The following is a 10,063-nucleotide window of genomic DNA, read 5'->3' on the forward strand; positions in this document are numbered from 1 at the left end:
CCCTTCCTTTATTAATATTTAGCCACCTATGCCAGCACATTCTCATATAGTTTATCTTTCTCCACAGAAGAGCCAATAATCTGTGTCTTTGTCACTGGTTTAGACTTCCTTAGGGCAATCCAGGCCAGCAGCCTAATATTTGGAAAAGAAATGCAGGCAATGCCGAAACCGGTTTGGCTCAGTGGATAGAGTGTCGGCCTGCGGACTGAAAGGTCCCAGGTTCGATTCCGGTCAAGGGCATGTACCTGGGTTGCGGGCACATCCCCAGTAGGAGATGTGCAGGAGGCAGCTGGTCGATGTTTCTCTCTCATCGATGTTTCTAACTCTCTATCTCTCTCCCTTCCTCTCTGTAAAAAAAAATCAATAAAATATATTAAAAAAAAAAAAAAAAAGAAATGCAGGCAAGGGCCTGAGCCAGGAAAAGATTCTAAAACCTGACCAACCTCCTGCTCATTTTTTTCCAACCAAAGCCTCTCTGAGGTCCCTTGGGAAACACAAGCACTTATGGACAACCACCCCCCCCCTCCTTTTACACACACACACACACACACACACACACACACATTCAGGGTTGGATCTTTTGCCTTGAGCCCTTCTCATGATCAGGTGACCACACCAGTGACCAACAGTCTGCTTGACTCTCAAACTATCTCAGAACCTAGAACATTCCAAACCAACTGTCACACGGCAGCTCTGCCAAGAACCAGCAGTTATTTTAACTGGCCAGCCCCAGAAGAGCAGTTAATGCAACAAGCTGGGGAAGCAGCCAGCTGGGCAGGAGCTTTGCTGGGTTAATGTGTTAAGTCTATAGGCTCTGACATGTAGCTGACTGTTGACTTCAGCTAGTGTCTGTGCAACTTTGACTGAGACCTGACCAGCTGGCAGTGGGTGCACTCATACTTGACCGTTAAATGAATGTCAATCTGTGCCTGTAGCAATACTCGTGGACTAAGTAAAATGACTTTCCACGTGTAAATGAAAAGAGTTTGGCTTGCCTGTTCCCAGCTTTCTCTCACACACACGGCATTAAGTAGCTACAATTATTTCAGTCAACTGAAAGATGTGATTTCCACAGTACCTTCATTTGAGTAATTTGTGGGGTACACACTGTATTTGGCAGGATGTCATTTTTTCAAAACCACTGCCAGTATATGCTGACGGCTCTTGGAAAACGCCATTGGTCCTACCTGGAATCCTGTTACCCAGCAGGACGGATTTCATCATTACTAACGCTCCCCAAATGTCCGTAAAAAGAGACATCAAGAAGGAAGTTGTGCCCTGGCCGGTTTGGCTTGGTTGATTGGAGAGTTGTCCATACACCAAAAGGTGGTGGGTTCGATCCCCAGTCAGGGCATGCGTGGGGGCAACTGATTGATCTCTCTCTCTCTCTCTCTCTCTCTCCTCCTTTCTCTAAAATCAATAAAAAGCATATCCTTAGGTGAGGGAAACAAATTTTTTAAAAAGAGAGCAGTTGCCGAAACCGGTTTGGCTCAGTGGATAGAGCGTCGGCCTGCGGACTGAAGGGTCCCAGGTTCGATTCCGGTCAAGGGCATGTACCTGGGTTGTGGTCACATCCCCAGTAGGAGATGTGCAGGAGGCAGCTGGTCGATGTTTCTCTCTCATCGATGTTTCTAACTCTCTATCTCTCTCTCCCTTCCTCTCTGTAAAAAATCAATAAAATATATTTTAAAAAAAAAGAGAGCAGTTATTACCAGGAAGGGTTCACCCCTTTTCCAGACCAGTGAGGCCATGCTGGCTGGACACCAGATCACCATGCTCTGTTGTCTGGATTCATAGGACTGCACTAGAGACACATTAGCCATAGAAGTGAACGTAGGAGACCATTATCTCTCCCCACACCCACATTCTCACTTTAGGACCCAGAATTAGGGTGGCTATAGAGACAAAAGCCATCACAAATTTTTATTCAGCCAGGAGTATTCCTGAATACACTTGAATACTCCTGATGCTGAAGGCATCTGCAGTCATAGACAAGAAAACGCTATGATAGTGAGATCGAGCCGTGCACATTTACAAGGGTCTTTATTTTATTTTATTTTTACAACTTATGGGTTTTTTTAAAAAGTGGGTTTAGGTGTTGACTCAAAGGCCAAAGACCCAAAAATTCACATTTAGAAAAAAGCAATTGAAAGGCCGGAACTTTTCCCGAGCATGTGCCTGTGAAGTACACTGGGCTGCCAATTATACAATACTAAATCCAAGCAGAGACATTGGTCTTGAGAAAAGAACTCATCATCGCATTTACAATGGATGCTCTCACTTCAAGGTGATCTCTTTCATTAGCTATCAATTGGTAAAGACCCACAGTAAATACCATGGCAGCATATAATGGTTGCTTTGTATATTGTATATCATGTATACCATGATTATCATATCTGAATTGAATTGAAAAGTTTTAAAAAAAGGAAAAAATATATATCATAAATAAAGGGAACATTAAGCAAAAGATGTTTGGACTGAATTCAGAAGGTCCCTTTAACAGGTTCTCAGATGGAGTTAGAGGAACGCAGAACAATCGTCAGTACCTTCGTGATCACTGATCATGAATTACTCAAGGAGCTTTGGTAGGTGAGGACAACAGGCTAGAGGGTATGGTGGTGGTTAGTTAACAAGTATGGGCTGACCCTTGCTAAGCCATCCTACTGGGTAGAAGACAGATGGCAAAGGAGAGAAGCAAAAAAAGAATACAAAGAGTCAGTGTTCTCTTACATATTGGCTATTGAATAACCTACAATTATTCATCATGAATCAAATTAATATTTGAAATTTCATAGTACCTTCCATCCAAATATAGGTTGGATGCACTGTGATGTCAGGGCACAAGTTTAATCAACCCACTGCTGTTGTGTTCTGACTGCTCCTGGGAAGCCTCCCAAACGGTCCTACCCAGAATGTTAACATCCAGGTCTTATCACTCTCGCCAGACTCTACTCTTTGGAAACACAGACCTCAGGAAGAAAGTTATGAGGGAGAAGGGCTTACCCCTCTATCCAGAGACCAGTGAGGCTGTGCTGCCTGACAGCAGGCCACCCTGCTCTTTCTTCTGCATTCACAGCACAACAAACATTTTTGTTTTTGTTTTTTTTTTATCCAGTGAGTGATTCCAGAATTTATACCAACATTTCTGATGCTTGCGGCATCTGCATTTATATAAAAGAAAACACTGAGGATCAAGTCAAGCTATGCAATTTTACACACAGGTCTGTTTTAACTCTTGGTAAATTAAAAAAAGCACAGATCTAAAACAGGTTTGGAATCAAAGGTCAAAGACCCCAAAGCAAGTAGAGATGAGCCTGTTGAAAGGCCAGGCTTTCTCCGGAGCATGTACCTATCAAGTTCATTGGCAAGCCAATTACAAAATACTTGATCCAAGGAGGAAACTGTGAGGGAAAGTCTCCACCGCCCGGTTTATAATGAGTGTTGTCATTTCAAAATGTTCTTTTCTATCAGATATTCAAGTAGGAAAAGACACAAGGTCAACATTAACCTAAAACATCGAGGACACGGTGTATGTCTTACAAATTGCACATTATAAGATTTTATATCCAAAACACTTGGCCAGTGTTGCTAAGTGGTTAGAGCATTGGTCTGCATACTGAAGGGTTGTGGGTTCGATTCCCAGCCAAGGGCACATAACTGGGTTGTGGTTTGCTCCTCCCCTCTCCCTCCTGCCCTCCCCTGCCCTGCCCCCGTCGGGGTGTGCGTGGGAGGCAACCAGTCTGATATGTCTCTCTCATCCATGTTTCTCTCTCTCCCTCCCCGTTTTTTCTCCCTTCCACTCTCTCTCTGAAAAGCAATGGAAAATATATTCTCAGGTGAGGATTAACAAAACAAAAAAAAAAAAAGGAAAGGAAAGAAAGCATTAAAGCAACATTTCTATATGACATCAGTAAAGGGGTGCTTACTTGAACAAATGTTTTTACTTTAGAAGTTGCATTTAACAGGGTCTCAAAGCTAGAGGGACACAACACAACCATCAGGACCTTGGCGATTGCTAACGATGAGATGCTCAGGGAGCTCTTCTTGGCTTGGCCAAGGGGCTAGAGGGCAGGAAGGTGGTTAACAAATATGGCCTGAGCTTCTGGGCCATCTATTGGTTGAAAGACAGACGACAAAAGGGAGGAACAGGACAGAAATGGAGCCCTTGCATAGTTTTCTTATATGTGAGGATTTAAACACTTAAAATTATTCATTGTGTAAAAATTAGCTTTTACACTATCTTCAATTTTTTGTATATTTTTATTGATTTCAGAGAGGTCAGGGGAGGGAGAGAGAGAGAAACATCAATGATGAGAGAGAATCATTGATAGGCGGCCTCCTTCAAGCCCCCCACTGGGGGGTCATGCCCAAAACCCAGGCATGTGCCCTGACCAGGAATTGAACCATGACCTTCTGGTTCATAGGTCGATGCTCAATCACTGAGCCACAGCAGCCGAGCTACACTACCTTCAATTTAAACATAGGTTTGGCGCACCGTGTTGCTTGGCAGGACAAACGTTTTTAAACACACTGCCGGTAATTCTGACTGCTCAGAGGAACGCTACCCCATTGGTTTTACCTGGAATGTTGGTACCCAGAAGAACAGATTTCATCATCACTAGCACTCTTCAAAATCAACTCTGTAGAAACAGATATATCAAGACTAAAGTTATTAGTGAGAGGGGCTAACTCCTGCCTCTGGACACCAGTGAGGCTGAGCAGTTGACACCAGATGATATTTTTTTCTTTCCTCTAGAGCAGGGGTGGGCAAACTTTTTGACTCGAGGGCCACAATGGGTTCTTAAACTGGACTGGAGGGCCGGAACAAAAGCATGGATGGAGTGTTTGTGTGAACTAATATAAATTCAAAGTAAACATCATTACATAAAAGGGTACGGTCTTTTTTTTTTTTTAGTTTTATTCATTTCAAACGGGCAGGATCCGGCCCGCGGGCCATAGTTTGCCCACGGCTGTGCTAGAGTCATTACACTTCCCTAGAGACTCACTCACCACAGACCTACATGTGGGACCATTTTCTCTAACCACATCTACATGCACATTTTTGGGACTCGAAATTAGGATGGCTATATAGATAAAAGTCAACTTTTTTTCAGACAGCAAATGATTCAAGAATACATACCAATAGTCCTAATGCTTGAGGAATCTGCAATTTATAGAAAATACTATGAGGGTTAGATCAAGTTGTGCAATTTTACATGGATCTTTTTTTTACTCTTACTGAGTTAAAAACACACATGCACAGCAGATACAGAACAGGGCTGAGCCAAAGGTCAAAGATCCTAAAAGAAAGTGTAGTGGAAACCTGTAAAATCGAAGGAGCATTTCATGGAGCATGTACCTCTCAAGTACTGTGAATTACAAATTCGCAATCCATTGAGGGAAATTGGTCTTGAGAAAAAGGAAATTGGTCCACCTTCCAGTTTATAATAGATCCTACCTAGAATCCTGTTACCAGCAGGACAGATTTCATCATAGCCAACACCCTCCAAAATAGATTCTGTCAAACCGTAGGCGTAGGAAGAGAGTTATTAGGAAGAGGGGCTCACCCCTTCCTCTGGACCTCAGACAACTATCATTTCAAAATGTTGTCTTCTATCAGGGTATCAACTGGTAAAAGACCCACAGTCTACACTAACCCACCACATTAAGGGCCCTTTTAATGCCATGTGTACTGTATATTGTCAGATTCTCACATCTGAATTTGATTTAAAAAGAAAGCAATATTTCTATATAACATAAAGGAGGCCTTAAAATAGCAGATGTTTAGACTTCAGAAGGTGCCTACAGGTTCTCAGATGGAGCTAGGGGAACATGGAACAACTGTCAGTACCTTTGTGGTTGCTGATCATGAATTACTCAGGGAGCTTCGATAGTTGTGAACAAGGCACTGGGGTGTGGGAGTGGTTAGTGAATGAGTATGGAGAGCCTCTGCTGGGCCATTCTTCTACGTGGAAGAGAGACGACAACGGAGAGGAGCAGGAAGGAAGGGATACAGAAGGATCTTTGTACAGTTTTCTCTTACTTGTGGGAAATTGAAAAAACGACAGTTATTTCATCATGAACCAAACTAAAATTTGAATTTGTTCAGTACATTCAATCCAAATAGGGAGCGTTTACCCTGTTGCTTGGCAGAGCATACATTTTTCAAACTCATTGATGGTGTATTCTGCCTGCTCCTGGGAAATCTCCCCCATTGGTCCTACCTGGAATCCTGTTACCAGCAGGACAGGTCTCATCATACCAACACCCTCCAAAATAGATCTGTCAAACCATTGGCAGAGGAAGGAAGTTTTAGGAAGAGGGGCTCACACCAGCTCACCTGCTCTTAGCTCTGGATTCCCAGCACTTCCCTGGAGACGTGCTGGCCACAGCACTACTCGTGACCATGTTTTTTCTCACCACACTCTCATTCCCATTTCAGCACCCAGAATAAGGTGGCTATTTAGATGAAACACAACTGAGGTGTTGTTTTAATTCTTCCAGTGAGTGATTCCAGATTATAGACAAGTATCCCTGATGCTTGACTGCATCTGCAATTGCAGGAAAGAAAACACTAGAAGGGTCAAATCAAGCTGTACATTTTACACAAGCACATATTTGAACATGCTCGAGCATCTGCACATGCATGCGTGTGTACGCATGGGAACATGTGCTCACTAAGGGGAAGGACTGGGACACTGGGCCTTTTAGGGCGTGCCTCCTGAGGGGAAGGACTGCTGCTTGTTCTTTTTTATTAAATGAACAAGCTTGTAATACAGCTCAGGTATATAAAATACTGCACACTGGCCGAAACCGGTTTGGCTCGGTGGATGGAGCGTCAGCCTGCGGACTGAAGGGTCCCAGGTTCGATTCCAGTCAAGGGCATGTACCTGGGTTGCGGGCGCATCCCCAGTGGGAGATGTGCAGGAGGCAGCTGATCGATGTTTCTCTCTCATCGATGTTTCTAACTCTCTATCTCTCTCCCTTCCTCTCTGTAAAAAATCAATAAAATATATTTTTTTAAAAAAAATACTGCACACTGTAAAAGGTCTAGAAAACTAGAGCTTCAAGTCTTGTTTTTAAAAAGCCATTAAGCTTAAGTGGAAAACCAAGAATGGAGTACAAAACTGTAACAAGGGCCATGGTGGTTCCACAGTGTCTGCATCCAAAGTCCTTCATTGCAGAGCAGCAACCTACTCAGTGGATATCACACTGATCTGTGCGTGGACACAGGCATGTCCAGCCTAGGGGTAGGTGGGGAGCTGCGTTGTCAGTTGGGTGTGCTTGTACTGAAACAGACCTCATAAGACCAAGAACCAGCCAGCATGAAGGATTAAATTGGAATTCGCGCTCGGGCACGAGCACACACACACACACACAAACACACACACACACACACACACACACACACATTCCATGTATGTTGGCTTCTGGGTTTTGGTTTCAACATCCGGGTTTTGTTTTTTCCTAGGAGCTGTGACAGGTTCTTGTAAGTTTACTGGTAAACAAGGTCCATGGTAGGGCCTTATTGCTTGGTCTAATGTGGTGACTTCTGTAGCGCTCTGTACTGTGGTCTCTCCTTTCACTGTGTACTGCAGATGAACCGTTTAGCTAACCCTCTCACCATCCCCAACCTAACCTTCGTGGAGAGCGCACAGGTCAGTTGCTTGGAATGTTCTGGAAGACCAGCATATTTATTTCCATAGCAGATGACCTTGATCCCTTTGTCCAGCATGTTTTCTTGAACTCATCTACATCTCCTCTCCAAACAGAAAAGGGCTTGGAAAATGGTGTCATCCAAGGTCTGGCCACAATCCAGGGAAAGAAATGACTTGTTTTCATAGAGTTTCTGAACCTCTCTGGTAACTTCAGTGTTCCTGAGCACATTCCGGTACCCAGCCGGATGAAGGACAGTGCATTAGGGCTGGTGTAGCTCCCATGGATGTGTACCACGCTCAGCTTCCGCTTCTGTTGAGCCCACTCTAGAACCTTTTGTTCATCAGTAAGGTCAAGGGATCCAGGTTGTTTTCCCCGCTATACTGTGTACAGTGCCAGGAGACTGTCAAAACCTGGAATCGATTCCAGGGCCCCATTTTCCATCAGATAGAGAACTGACGGAACTAGCTGCTTTCCAGAGTCTTCCGTCTTTGACTCCAAGTCATCGAATATTTCATATGAACAGTCCTTGAAATACGTGGATCAAACATTGCTAGCACGAGGAGTTTCTGAATAAGGTCATGGGCAACATGAACAAGATTCTTGTTTTCATGGAGACATTCCTGAAATTTTTTGCTCTCCTTATCTTCTAGAAGATCAAAGTCAGTGACAGCATCACGAAAGCCTGAATTAACTGTTAGGGTTTGGCCAGTGACTCAGGCTGTGAAATAATCCATAACTGAGAGAAAAGATAGGTGCGGGGAGGAAAGGGCCAAGTATTGCTCATCAATACAGGATGGGGGGAGAAAGAGTGGCTTTCGCTTTTAAAGAGCAATTGGTTGCTGTTGCTAGATGACAAGCAAGGGAGAGAGTGATTGTGTTGAAGTTCAGCAGATACGGGGGTCGGGGGTGTCTTAAAAAGTTAGTTTGTTTTCAGGAGATAGTCTGGCAGATGTCCTAAGGAGATGTCTTATCAGTATTTTTCCCAAGCCTGTAAAACAAGCTTGGGATAAAAGTTATGAAGAGTTCAAAAGAGGTTTGTTTGAAGGGGAGAGAGAAGGGAACCAGAGAGTCCTTGATGTGAATTCTCCCTGATTGTGAAAACAGCAGGGAGCAGGAAGATGCAAGAATGCAACCTTATCTTGTCCTGAAGTTTGAACAGAAGAGCTGTCTGAATCAGAGGAGCCGAAAATCTTGGGGTTTAATTACCAGGTGTTTTTCATAAATTGTGGAAGGTCACAGCAAAGATGAAGAAAGGCCTTTTTCTATCCTTACATAACCCCTTCCAGGATTTCAGGGCTGGAACCTGAGGTGCAACCATCGCACTGATATGTGTTCTGATCACCAACACAACTTCCCAAGGCTTCTTACTTTTTAGAAGCAGCATCCTGGGCTTTTTTTTGAAGGGGGGTGGGGAGAGCACCATCACCGAAGGATCCAAAAATCTTGGATCCAAAAATCTTCTACAAGGAGCCAATCCTCCTATCTCAGAGGATTGGCTCCTTGTAGAAGCCATCCAGTTTCTGTTGGAAGCATCTGACAATTCCATTCTGATCTCTTCTGGATGCTATGTATTCCTGGTTTTCCACCCATCCCTCTAGTGCAGCGGTCGCCAACCTTTCGGACCTCACGGACCACCAGTGGTCCACAGACTACCAGTTGGCAACCGCTACTCTAGTGGAAGTTCTTTTTTTTCTGCTCATTCTGTGTCAGTTCCAAACAACCCCACTCTAACTTTATTTTTTAGAAGTCACTATTTTACTATAATAAATCCTTATTTTTCTTGTGATCATCACCTTTAAAAATTAAAACTGGCCCTGGCCAGTGTGCTCAGTGGTTAGAGCGTCCGCCCACATATTGGGTTGTGGGTTGGCTCCCTGGCCCGGTCTAGGCACGTGCAGATGCAATCAATCAATGATGTTTCTCTCTCTTTCTCCCTCTTTCCCCACCCCCCGCCAGCCCCCACCTTCTCTTTCACACTCTCTAAAAATGAATGGGGATGATGTTTTCATACCTTGGATACTTTTATAAATTAAACAGAATCTGACATTTCCTCTGCTCTCCCCACCACTTTTGATGCTTCTGGAAAGGATCTTCAGCTAGATGAACCACTAGTTTTATCTAGTAATGGGATTTACTTTCTCAGAGCCCTTTGAGATAACCAGAACACCATGGAGTCAGTATTTAGTTATAAATTGTATGAGAACTTGTACTTTGCAAAAACACTTATATTATCTCCTTGGGCTTATTTGCCTCCATTAAGTGGTGTCTGCCTTGTTCTCTGTCTAGATTGTAAACTCTGGGAAGAAGCCCTGGCTTATACTTATGTATCCATCATTGAAAAACTGAAAACACTGAGTTAAAAATAAATAAATAAAAATAAAAATCAATGGGGAAAAAATATCCT

General features: G+C 43.6%; 1 pseudogene; it reads right to left on the reverse strand.

Annotated features, from left to right (window-relative positions):
* Positions 1-6,134: 6,134 nt before the first annotated feature.
* LOC139018521 (protein FAM118B-like) lies at positions 6,135-9,172 on the reverse strand (annotated as a pseudogene).
* Between the last annotated feature and the right edge of the window lie 891 nt (positions 9,173-10,063).

Source organism: Myotis yumanensis, unplaced genomic scaffold (assembly GCF_028538775.1).
Source record: "Myotis yumanensis isolate MYYU_CA2020_CCGP unplaced genomic scaffold, mMyoYum1.0.hap1 SCAF_10, whole genome shotgun sequence".
Lineage (NCBI taxonomy): Eukaryota > Metazoa > Chordata > Mammalia > Chiroptera > Vespertilionidae > Myotis > Myotis yumanensis.